Here is a 12,469-nt window from a genome sequence, read left to right as displayed (position 1 = left end):
TGGCTTTTTAGCCAAGTTGAATAAACAACCTGTAGGTTAACTCACACAGCAAAAGTAAATTAACAAGAGCTAAGACTTTGAGTTCCAAATCCACAGCCCAGAAATATGAAGTAAGTTGCTCAGAGACCCAGAGAGTAATGAGCAGAGGCAAAGGTCTGAACATAAATTCTCTATTATATCTTATCCAAATCCATTACACCAGATTAACACTCAAGGAGGAAATGAAAGGGGGTAGTCTCCACATAAGATCTCTATTTTATTTTTCCTTAATGTAACAATTTCTAATTTAAGAAATTCATTTTACTGAAGTACTAATGAGGGAAGGCTATAGGAGGTCTTCAGTATCCTCCCTCCAGTTATAAGGACATGTGTGTTATAAAGAGAACCTTCAGGTCTCAAAGTTATTAGGACCTAGTCCTGCCTCTGTCACACACATTGGCTACATGATACTGGACAAGTATTTTAAATTCTCAGTGATATGGGCAAGACTTTTAAGACTACAATTTTCAAAGAAATCTTTTTTCTTCACCTTGAAGCTCCTTACACCAATGAAATTACAGATTAAGCCCCTATTTTGATATACTTTTCTATATATTAAGGATTGGCAAATTTATTAATGCGGATAATCACTCTACCATTATAACCCACAACCCCTACCTAACTTAAAAGAGGGCTTTTAAGAGGTAGAGTGGATGAAAAATGGACCACCTGTGGTCATTCTGCTAAGAGCCTCTACAGATTTAGCTAGGCCAAAATAATCAAAAGGCATATAATCTGTCACCAGCTTTACTCACAGTTCTTCCATCTTTGAAGGACCTTTCATGGCTTACACTCTATTGGCATAACATAAAAGAGCTCATGATCACTTCTTTGTTACAATGAGGCAATGGAATGGGATCTTAGTCTGTATTTTTCTTTCCAATGTAGTCACTAAACATCTTCCTTAATAAGTCCTTATGATTTGAGTTATGATACTCAGAATAACTTAGTTGTTCACAATTATTCTTTGACAAATATCACTCTTATTATCTATAACATTCTCTTGGTTTTGTTCATTTCACTCTTCATTATTTCATGCAAGTCTTTCCATGTTTTTTTTAAAATCAACCAGCTCCTCATTTCTTACAATACAATAGTATTCCATCACATACTACCTTCTCCTTAACTGAGGCTCAGAGAAGTGAAGTCACTTGACAATGATCACACAACTAATAAATGTCAGAGCTAGGATTAGAACCTAAATCTCTCCTGAATCCAAATACTGTGCTTTCCACTATGGATTAATGTAGGTGTTAAAAAACAGACAAAAAAACAACAACAGCAACAAAAACCAGACACCTTTTAACTCTTTTTCCCCCTTTGTTCTCAATTCTACCAACCTTTCAAGTGAATATCACACAAAAGCACATGGAAGGCACAAGATATTAGGATGAACTGACATGACTTTAGAAAGTAAGACTTTAAGGCTTTCCCATGGACCAGCTCCATAACAAGGATGCCATTTACTAAGTAAGATAATTAATAAAGCTTAGGGGAAAGGGAGAAATTAAGTTAAGATTGATTGATTGTCAGTCTTAGAATAAAAGTCCCAGATCAAGATTTATTTTAGCCATGTTTTCTTCTGACACTGTCACACCAATACTATGGAATCTATGGATCTAGCACAATTGGAAATTTTAAAGATCTTGTCCAACTCCTCCCCGCCAAATTTTACAGATAATAAAACTAAAGCCCAGAAATATGAAGTAAGTTGCTCATGGACCCAGAGAGTAATGAGCAGAGGCAAAGGTCTAAACATAAATTCTCTAGCTCCAAATTTATTCATTCATTCACCCATTCAACAAATAACTACTTAATACCAATATGCCAGACAAAGATTATAGAGACAGCAAGCTTTCAAGAAGTTAATATTCTCATGGTTTACTGTTCTCTCCACTGAACCACACTCCCTCTGTATATTCCTTCTCTGAAGTCCAATAATCTATGCCTTACCCCTTTTGGTACCTAAACATGTACCATCCAATGACAGTCTCTTTTTTCATGCCCCAGTCTTTTTCCCCCAACTAGATTGTAAGCTTCACAAAGGCAGGGACCATGTTTTAAGACTTCCCTTATTTAGCACTGTGTTGGGTAAAGTAAATAGGAATTTAATAAATTCTTGTATAATTGCAGAGTGAAGTACTCCAGTAATGAAAGTCAGAGCAAGGTATAATGGGAAAGCAGTCTTCATGGTAGGGAAAATCATTGTTGTTGTTTAGTCATTTTCAGTTGTGTCCAACTGTTTATAATACCCTTTTGGGGTTTCCATGGCAAAAGCAATGGTATGATTTGTCATTTTCTTCCAGTTCATTTGACATATGAGGAAACTGGGGTTAAGTGACTTGCTCAGGTGAGTGCCTGAGGTTGAATTTGAACTCATGAAGATGAGTCTTGCTGATTCCAATCTCAACACAATACATTGCATCACCTGGCTGCTCGTGGAGCAGGCAGACCAATTCAAATTGTGTCCAGAGTCAGTGTTCTATTCAAAAGAAACTACCTGTTTCTTTTGTCAACTTCAGGCTAAGTTCCTCTGAAGAGATGATGAGTATGCATGCATAGCCAACTCAGTAGGCTTCTCACATAGATTATGAGCTACATCGTGATGTCTATAGGGAGCACAACTAGCCCCAAGGATGAGCACAAAGCCCTCTTCTACTGTGTTATCACTTCAAAGGAATGCAAGATGTTTTCCTTGCCATATAATTCTCAGTAACCATGGCAGCACTGTCACATGACAGAGGTCACAACATATCTTCCAGGCAAGCTGCACTTCTAAACAAACACCAGGGAGAAAAGTACAAAACCATCATAAGAAACACTCATGTACTTTGATTCTATAATACCTTAATCTGTGGATGTAGCAGCATCAATCTATAAATAATTCTTAAAGGAGATTGTTAAGATTAAGCTAAAAGTTTGGACAGCAACTTCCTCTTGTACGAAGAGGAAGAGGAGGAAGAGGAAGAAGGAGGAGGGGAAGGGGAAGGGGAAGGGGAGGGGGAGGGGAGGGAGAGGAGGAGAACTAATATTTATATAAATTACTGTTCCAGATATTATGCTAAATTCTTTACAAAAATGATCTCACTTGACCCTCACTTGACTACTTATGGGAGTTAGATGCTACTATTTTTCCCATTTTAAAGTTGAAGAAACCGAGACAGAGGACCAATGAGTTGCCTGAGAGCATACAACTAGTCTAAGGTCATATCTGATTTCAATTCTCCTAACCCCAAGCCCAAGGCTCTATTCACTGATCCACCTGGCTTCCTCTAAGGAGAAAACTATAACCTGTAGTCAACTGATAGTTGTTTTCTATTATGCCTTCAACTAAAGTTATTAATATTTATGAGTTTTAAAGTTTTAAAATTATACAAGCACTTTATAAAGACCATAAGCAAGTCACTTAGAATCCCTGGGCTTAAATAAAAATCCTAAATATCCTTATTCATAAAAGAGGGGAGGGATAAAATTTGGAACTCAAAACTTTTTTAAAATATTAAAAATTGCTTTAACATGTAATTGGGAGCAAAATAAAATATATTAAATTTAAAAAATAAAAGCATGACAACGAAGAGTATCAGGTTAAGCTGCAAAGTTTCCTCCAGATCTGAAACTCTTATGATCCTTTATTCTGTTGTGTCCTACTCTAAGAAAATTTTTCAAAATTATTTATATCTAGAGAAGTGCTACAAAGATTATATCAAACAAACATGTGTATCTCCCACAGCCCAGGGAGGTTTTTGCCATTCCCAAAGGGAATGATTCCTTGAGTTTCACTCTTTTCTATAATTTATTATTGCAAGTCATATCTAAGTTGTCACAGCTATTTCTTACACAAGAGCATTCTTGATCTGGCAACTCAGTGTAGGGGCTGACGAAACAAAAATGTTGAAGAGAGTTCATGGACACGTATTCTAAGAGGAAGAGAAGGTTCCTTCCTTCTAGATGAGAGGTAGATTTCAGCAATTGAAGAAGTAGGAACTATATTTTATACATGTAGTCAGTGAGGTATGAGGTTTAAGCTTATTTATAGTATCATTTAGAGGTAAAGAGGACCTTAGTACAAAGTAGACCCCCCCCCTCATTTCAATGAGGAACTGAGACCTAAGAGAGGTTAAAGTGACTTGTTTTAAATCAAACTCAGGTCTCAAACTTCTGAGCTAATTGAAAGAGGGTAATAGTTGAGTTGTTTATAATAACTTTTTTATAGTTGTTAGTTATATATAGTTAAGATAGTCCTTACCTTTTTGAGAAACTATAAATTTTTTCAATGAGCTTCTCAAAGGCAAGGGGGGTGAATTGGATGGTTTCTAAGATCATTTCAGCTCTTAATCTATAATCTTATGAACTATTTCCTCAAGTATTTAACAGACCTTTAAGTTCAATGTAAATATCAGCTATTATATTATTTTATTGTCTTATTAGATCTTCCAAGAATATTCAAAATAAAGCACACCAGATATTATTGCTGTTCAATCATTCTGGACATGTCTGACTCTGTGATCCTATTTGAGGTTTTCTTAGCAAAGATATTGAAGTGGTTTGCCATTTCCCTCTCCATCTCATTTTACAAATGAGGACATGGAGACAAATAGGGTTAAATGACTCACCTTGGGTCACATAACTAGTAAGTGTCTGAGACTGGATTTGACTTGAGTCTCCTTGACTCTAGATCTGGTACTCTATCCAGGTGCCACCAAGCTACTAATTATTCTCATTTAGTAAATAAAGTAGTGATGCATCACATTCTTTCTCAGCCACTCTTATTTAAAGGAGTTTTGGGAAATATGAAGAGCCGGGACTAGAACCCCCATTTCCTCTGACTCACAACATCTCTTCAAAGGGTCAGATGTTATATAGACTCTACTTCCTCTGTAAGACCAAAATTATTTGCATGAGATAATAGCAGGATAGTGGCATAGACAGAAGCTGAAAGACATCGAATCCATGCATACTATATGTATCAGTTAGATAGCAGGGTTCTCTGTGACTTTCCCACAAAATTCTTGTGAAATAGAGCAAATATTATTATGCCCATTTAATGGATGAAGAAAAAGAGTACAAGTGAAGATGAATCACACAGTTAGTAGATGTTCAATTCAAGATAAGAACTCAAGACCACTGCTCATTCTCTTCTCTTAGTTTTACTTATTTTTACCCATCTTCTTATTTAGAGGTGCTTGAGAGATTTCCCCCGTTTTATGTCTTGAACTTTAGGCTGACTGTGCTTACCCTTCTTTGTCCTTTCTGAGAAGTTACATTAGATGCATTGGGATCTGCCAAAAGTCTAGAGGGAGTCAAAAGTAGTGGTGGAGTCAAAAGTCAGGTGGCATATGTCAGAAGACTCACATTTAGGTTTTTGTTTTCATAACCCCAGTTCTCTAACATTGAAAAAGATGCCCAATTTCTGAGAACTGTGGTTCTCTCCTCTTAAAATGGAGATAATAAGATTTCTGCAACAGAGTTCAAAGGGTTGCTGTGAGGATCAAGAGTAATCATGATTTGCGGGCGGCTAGGTGGCACAGTGGATAAAGCACCAACCCTGGAGTCAGGAGTGCCTGGGTTCAAATCCAGTCTCAGACACTTAATAATTACCTAGCTGTGTGGCCTTGGGCAAGCCACTTAACCCCATTTGCCTTGCAAAAACCTAAAAAAAAAGTAATCATGATTTATGTGAAGTGAAACAGCAGAACTAGAAGAACAAGCAAAACATGGGGTGATAATCAACTATGATGAACTTGTTCATTTAACCAATATAATAATCAAAGACAATTTTAAAAGACTTATGATAGAAAATACCATCCACATCCAGAGAGGAAATGTTGATTTTAAGTGAAGACCAAAGCTTATTATCTTCAATTTCTGTAAATTATCTTATGTATTATGTCATTTTTTTCCTCTTCCATTTTTTTCTTTCTTCTATTTGGATTTGATTCTTCTTTCACAATGTGACCAATATGGATCTATTGTTTAGCACAGTTATAAATGTAGAGCCTATATCAGATTGCTTTCTGTCAGGGGGAGGGGGGAGGGAAGGAGAAAAATGTAAAACTCAAAATCTTGCAAAAAATGATTAATTAGAAACTACCATTTCGGGGAGGGGGGTTATATTTACTCTTATAACAAAATTATTGTAATAATAGTAATAATAAATTAAAGTTCACTTGCAAAAAAAAAGAAACCAGGAGGGATGGGAATTCAGGGAAGCCTCGAAGGATTTGCATGAACCGATGCTGAGCGAGATGAGCAGAACCAGAAAAACACTGCACACCGTAACAGGCAATATGAGGGTGACAACCAACCTTGATGGACTCGTTCATTCCATCAGTGCAACACTCAGGGACAATTGTGGGGTATCTGCAATGGAGAATACCATCTGGATCCAGAGAAAGAATCGTGGTGCTTGAAAAGAGACCAAAGACTATTGCCTTTAATTTGGGGGGGGACCCATCTATTACCTTACTATATAATTCTGCTATCCCTTATGCTTTATTTTTCTTCCTTGAGGATATGATTTCTCTCTCATCACATTCAACTTAGATCAGTGTATACCATGGGAATGTGAGGACTAACAAACTGCCTTCTGCAGGGGGGGGGAGGAAGATTAGGGGAAAATTACAAAATTCAAAGTAAAATTTTTAAAAAACTACTATTTCATGTGGCTAGAAAAAGAAATAATATTTTTTAAAAAGGCGTGATCATGTTTGATTATAAAGATGAGTCACACAGCTAGTAAATATTCAACTCAAGATAACCAAAATATGGAAAGTACAGCCTGACCCAGACAAGAGAGAACTAGAACTAGGTACCATGAAAACCTGAGGTTCAGATTCTATACCTCAGAGTTACTAGCTGTATGACCCCAGAAAATCTATAACCTCTCAGTCTTTGGCAAATCTCTAAGATGATAAGTTAAAGAACTGCTGATATATATTAGTGGATGCTAGGGGCAGCTAGTTGACACAATAAACAGAGCTCCAGGCCTAAGCTTGGGAAGACTTGAGTTCAAATCCAGCCTCAGAAACTTACTTGTGTGATTCTGGGCAAACCATTTAACCCTGTTTGCCTCAGTTTTCTCATCTGTAAAATGAGCTGGAGAAAGAAATGGCAAACCAAACCAGAATCTTTGCCAAGAAAACCCCAAATGGGGTCATGAAGAGTCAGTTATGACTGAAAGAACACAATAATAATAATAAGTGAATGACGTTTCCACACTGAAAGTTACCCACATTAATGAAATCAGGTCTCAACAATAACAACAAAAAACAACCATAAACATATAAATCTATAATTATTGGTCAATAAACTTCATTGAATAATCCTTCAGAGATGGGTCAACTTCCTATGGCTCAATTTTCTGATCCATAAAATAGGATATTTGCAATTATAAATTTAGAATTCCTGCTGTTCATTCCCCATACAAAGTATGCTGAGGTCTATATAATACTTAGAAAATGTTGGGAAAAATCTTGGAAAAAGAAAGTAACTAAGTGTTTGATTTTCTCATTTGACTCCTCGCTTGTAGAGGGAGCAGGAAGGTATCTTCTATTTTTTTTAACCAAGGAAAACAAGCCTGCTTCTTTTTGAGAGTAATACTCTATGAATATGAGCATACTTTCTTTTAAAAACTAAAGAGAAAGAATGTCTGGGGAATATAGAAGGGAAAATATAGGCACTGGAAATGTCAGGTCACCAATATCACCCTCTATTTCTTCAATTGTGAGGGAGGCGTCATTCTCTCTTTCAATCCTTGCATCACACCCCTACCAGTACACAATGTCAATACTTTACACATTTAAAAGGACCCACTTAGAGGTAAGGAAAGAGAAGGAGTTAACTAAGAAAATTAGGGAGGCAAATGAGGTAACATGTGCAAAGTACTTTGTAAACCTTAGAGTATCATATGATTATTAATTTATTATTAGTTTATCAGTAATTATTAAGAATTAAGATTTATAACATTAACAACCATTTATATTTAAATTATTGCTCATAATAAACAATAATAAACACATTTCTTCCCGTCACATCTTCCAATTCTGCCATTGCATGCTCTGCTCCTTCAATACTCACCTCCTTATAACATGGCTGAGAGCATCTTTCTCGGTGTGAGACTTGAAGCCCCTATACATAAGCATACAACCACACATTCAGATAAGCCACAACTTTTCATGCTGTCTTCTCTGTTTTGCTGACTGGATTTTTTCACTCCTTTGAGGCACAGTTCTGATTCAGAGACACAGCACAGAACTGAGACTGACAGCTCTCCATAAATATTCATGTTATTTAGTCTTCCTATATGCAGAGAGAAGCATTCCCTCCCTATAGGTTGGATGAAAGGTCATTCCTGGATGGGCAAGCTAAAGCCTCCTGCTATCTGCCTCCTGCTGTCACTCACAGCAAACTTCTAGCTGTCCCTGGATGAGGCTTTGCTGGGCTGCCAAGGTTGATCTTAATGACTGACCTCTGGCCCTGTCTATCATTCTGTAGTGTGACAGACACAAACACAACAGTGTGTAAATGGACTCAGTACAGTACTCCTCAGTACAGTACTCAGTACTCCTAACATGAGCTACTGTCCCTATCTGCTTCTAAGTGGAAGAATACAGATCCTTGGAAGGCAAGGGGGTCCCAAGGAACAATAAATTCTTAGGGAGTCATGTGTGTGTGTGTGTCCAGCTTCTAACCTAATCTGAACTCAGTTTTACATGCTAGGACTAATTCTTTCAGAAGTTCCTATCAATAAATCATCTAAGTAATCCCAAACTCAAAATCAGTGTTCACAGGACTCATGTTTCCCAAAAGAAAGCCAATCCTAGTTTCACAAACCTTCAGCAATCTTTCCTCTGCTGTAAGGTTTCAGGGCAACAGTGACTCCCACATTCTCAAGGTCTTACATCTCAAGTCAAAGCCTCTGGCTCTAAAAGACTGTTTGGGACTCCACTTCAGAAGTATGTCGCTCAATCTTGTTAACAATTAAATTCTGTCTCCCTATCCCTAGCTTCTGTGATGCTGCTCTTTCTTGGCTCTCCTTTTACCTGGATGACCACTCCATCTTCATATCCCAGGGCTTTGTTCATAGTAGATGCTTAATAAGCATATGTGCATTGAAGTGAACAAACTTGAGCAGAAAAGTTGACTTTTAATGGAAAGAATTTCACAAACTGATGCTGAAAAAAGGGAACAGAACCAGAAGAACATTGTACACATGAACAATGCTGTGAATTGATCAACCTTGAAGGCTGCAGTCCTCTCAGCAGTTCAGAAAGCTAGGACAACCCTGGGACACCTGTTATGAACAATGCCATCCAAATTCAGATAAAAAACAAAAACAAAAATATTCACAGTTCTTACGTTTTTCCTTCCTATCTCATGGTTTTCTTTCTTTTCCCTTAGTCCTAATTCTTCATACTCAAAATCTAACATGTTAAACAAAAATGTACATGTACAACTTTTACCAGGCTTTCACTAGATTTCTTGCAGCTGTGGGGAGGGGGGTGGGAGGGGAAGATGGTAGAAAAATGTGTAACTTATAAATATGCAAGTGGATGAATATTGAAAAACATACAACTTGTAATTGGAAAAATAAAATAAATATCAATCAAAAAGAAAAAATAGAAAAAAAAGAAAACTTGACTTTTAGAGGGCACTAGGAAGTGGGAAGGACACGGAATGAAAGGCAGTTTTTAAAAAGTCACAAGAGGTTTCCCTAAAGGTCACAATACTTGGAGGGGAGCCCAAAAAGACTAACCTCAGGCATTAAGTCCAAATAGCAGTTGACAGCAAATTTGAGATTTAGTTTCATCCTGTGCTTACAAACTAGCTGGACCTAAACAAGTTAATTCAGAAGAGAAGCAGCCCAGTCAAATTAATGGGAAACACCCACACAAAGACCCATATTAGAGCTGTCTTAAGCATGTAGAAGGTCAAGTGGCACCAGTTAGCTTCCTTCACTTAAAAATGCATAAACTCACTCACTGGAACACTAAAAAGAAGTGAGCAGCCAGGGAAATAAATTAACCCCAAATACCTTTGCCTCAACTCACAATGTTGTTGTTAATGAGTGCAATGTTCTCCTCCTGGTTCTGCTCAGCATCAAATACAATTGAATAACAACCAAACCACAGTTGGGTAGAGAAAAACTGAACTGAAGTTCTAGCTTTCCTAATTATCATTTGTGTGACTTGGGCAAGTCTCTTGACTTGATCAATTCTGGACCTCAGTTTCCTTACTTATTAAAATGAGAAAGCAAAAGGTACCTAATTTTCAAGTTCTATTCCAGCTTTCTAAAAACCTCTTTAGGTCATATCCAAACATAATTTATTGGCTTAATTCAGGCACCAAGCTGGTACAGTGGACAGACTATGAGACTTGGAGTCATGAAGATCTGAATTCAAATCCAGCCACAGACAGTTACTAGCTGGGGGACCCTGGACAATTTGCCTCAGTTTCCTCATCTGTAAGATGGGTACAGTAATAGTACCTACCTCCCCAGGTTGTTATGAGGATCAAAAGGGATGATGTTTGTAAAGTATTTACCATGATATAAATGGTAACTATTACTATTACTATTACTATTATTATTATTATTATTATTATTATTGTTATTCACTTTTACCAAGTAGTCTATTAGTTAAACATTTCCTATATAGATAGGAATTGGGGAAGACAAAAAAACTTTATATATGCATTCTTTTCTTGTTGACTAAGTACAGGACTCAGTTGTAACTTGTAGAATGAGAACTAAGTTCCTAATGGAAGTCAGTCTTAATAGAGTAGAAGAGTCTCTCACACTAGATGATTCCATTAGCCAATGAATTAAGAGCAAGGGACACATTTTTTAAAGGAAGTGGAAAAAACAAGTACTTTCTTACTATAAGAGTAATCTAAAAAGGAATGTCATTTTCTAAAATCCGCCATTCAATACAGTTCAGTAAATCAGATATTCTCCTGGGAAAGGATTACAACCATATATCCTCTCTTCCTTCCCTTCATGTCAAACTGTCAAAAGACTCTTAGTGATTCAGACCAACTCACTTGGAACAAATAAAGATAGGGTGGCTCATTCTGAGACAAAGTACCAACCTGCTCTTCTGGGCAGTATCAAGACCTGCAAATGGGGGCTCTACAGTAACTGAGAAATTAACTCCTATCTTCACATGGACACCATGCATCTCCTTTCAGTTTCATTCCCATTCAATGCATATAGATTCAGAGTATACTAAAGGGCAAACAGGCCAAGCTCAGTGACAGAGGTAATCTTCACTTGCTTTACTTTTCCACTGTTACTGTTGAATATCAATAGTAATGAGCATCTCAGCTCCTACTGCACTACCTTGCCCACAATAGTTACTCAACAATTATTTGCCCATTATAAAGAATTGTTGCCAACTATCTCTAGATCCCCAACTCAGGATCTAGCATCATGAGAGTCCAACAACTTTATTAAGTTCCCTAAACAGAGGTACTGTGCCATCTGCACCTGGATTCCTTCTATTAAAAAGGAACCAATAGAGAGTTGGCATTTTCTTTCAAATGTTATCATAACATTGACTATAATTAAACCTTAAAGTTTCATGTGGCTCAGTAAGTTTATATATAGACTAGAAACTCTAGTCTTGAGGGAGGATTCTAAACCTACTGTACCATTAATATAGCTTTGATAATAACCACCTACCGCTTGGTCAGAGTGAGTAAGAATTTATATTAGGTGAGTAAGAATTTTGCTAGCTTATTGTTATATTAAGGAAACTGCTATCCAGGAAAGAAAACTAGTAAAAACAATTCAGATGTGAGAAAATTTTGTTTGTATTTATGTATTTATATTTCTATATATTTCTGTGGACTACATCAACAGAAGCATGGACTGCATGCATCTCTTTTCAATCTCATTTCCACTCAATGCATTCAGATTCAGACCAAATTACTTGACCTCTCTATGTAGGGTCAATGCCATATTAGAATGGCATTGACCTACTATACATTATTGTCATATCCCAATGTATGGAGTAACTTCCCATATATCATGCTGCATATTTAAAACACTATAAAATAATTAACAAGAGCAGGCAAAAGAGATGATTAAAGAGTAGTAGGCAATGAATTCTCAAAGGACTCATTTGACTTAATCTAACTCCAAAGGGGCTGTCCTACTTTTAAGAGGCTACCTGACATGCTGCAGGCAACATCTGCTTCTAGCATTCTAGATATTCCTCTAATTCTGCTTCTAATTATCTAATTTTATATTCCCACATGACATACGAATAGGGTGCATATACATGCATATATATATATATATATATTTCTACACATGTGACACACAATATGATACTTTCAATTGTATAGCAGCAATTCTTCAGAGGAAACCAGAGGAGAGGAAACCAGAAATCTTCCTTAAAGACAATTTGGTAAAACAGAAAAAGCATGG

The 12,469-nt window shown here is 36.7% G+C and overlaps 1 protein-coding gene and 1 pseudogene across 2 annotated transcripts in view; both read right to left on the bottom strand.

The window, feature by feature from the left end:
• Positions 1-12,469, bottom strand: part of GFOD1 (Gfo/Idh/MocA-like oxidoreductase domain containing 1) — a 140,676-nt gene that overhangs the window by 95,731 nt on the left and 32,476 nt on the right. The gene's annotated exons all lie outside the window — the stretch shown is intronic.
• Positions 1-12,469, bottom strand: part of LOC141502759 (large ribosomal subunit protein eL6-like) — a 30,917-nt pseudogene extending 18,448 nt beyond the window's left edge.

Source organism: Macrotis lagotis, chromosome X (assembly GCF_037893015.1).
Source record: "Macrotis lagotis isolate mMagLag1 chromosome X, bilby.v1.9.chrom.fasta, whole genome shotgun sequence".
Lineage (NCBI taxonomy): Eukaryota > Metazoa > Chordata > Mammalia > Peramelemorphia > Peramelidae > Macrotis > Macrotis lagotis.
This window is presented reverse-complemented; position numbering and strand designations above follow the sequence as displayed.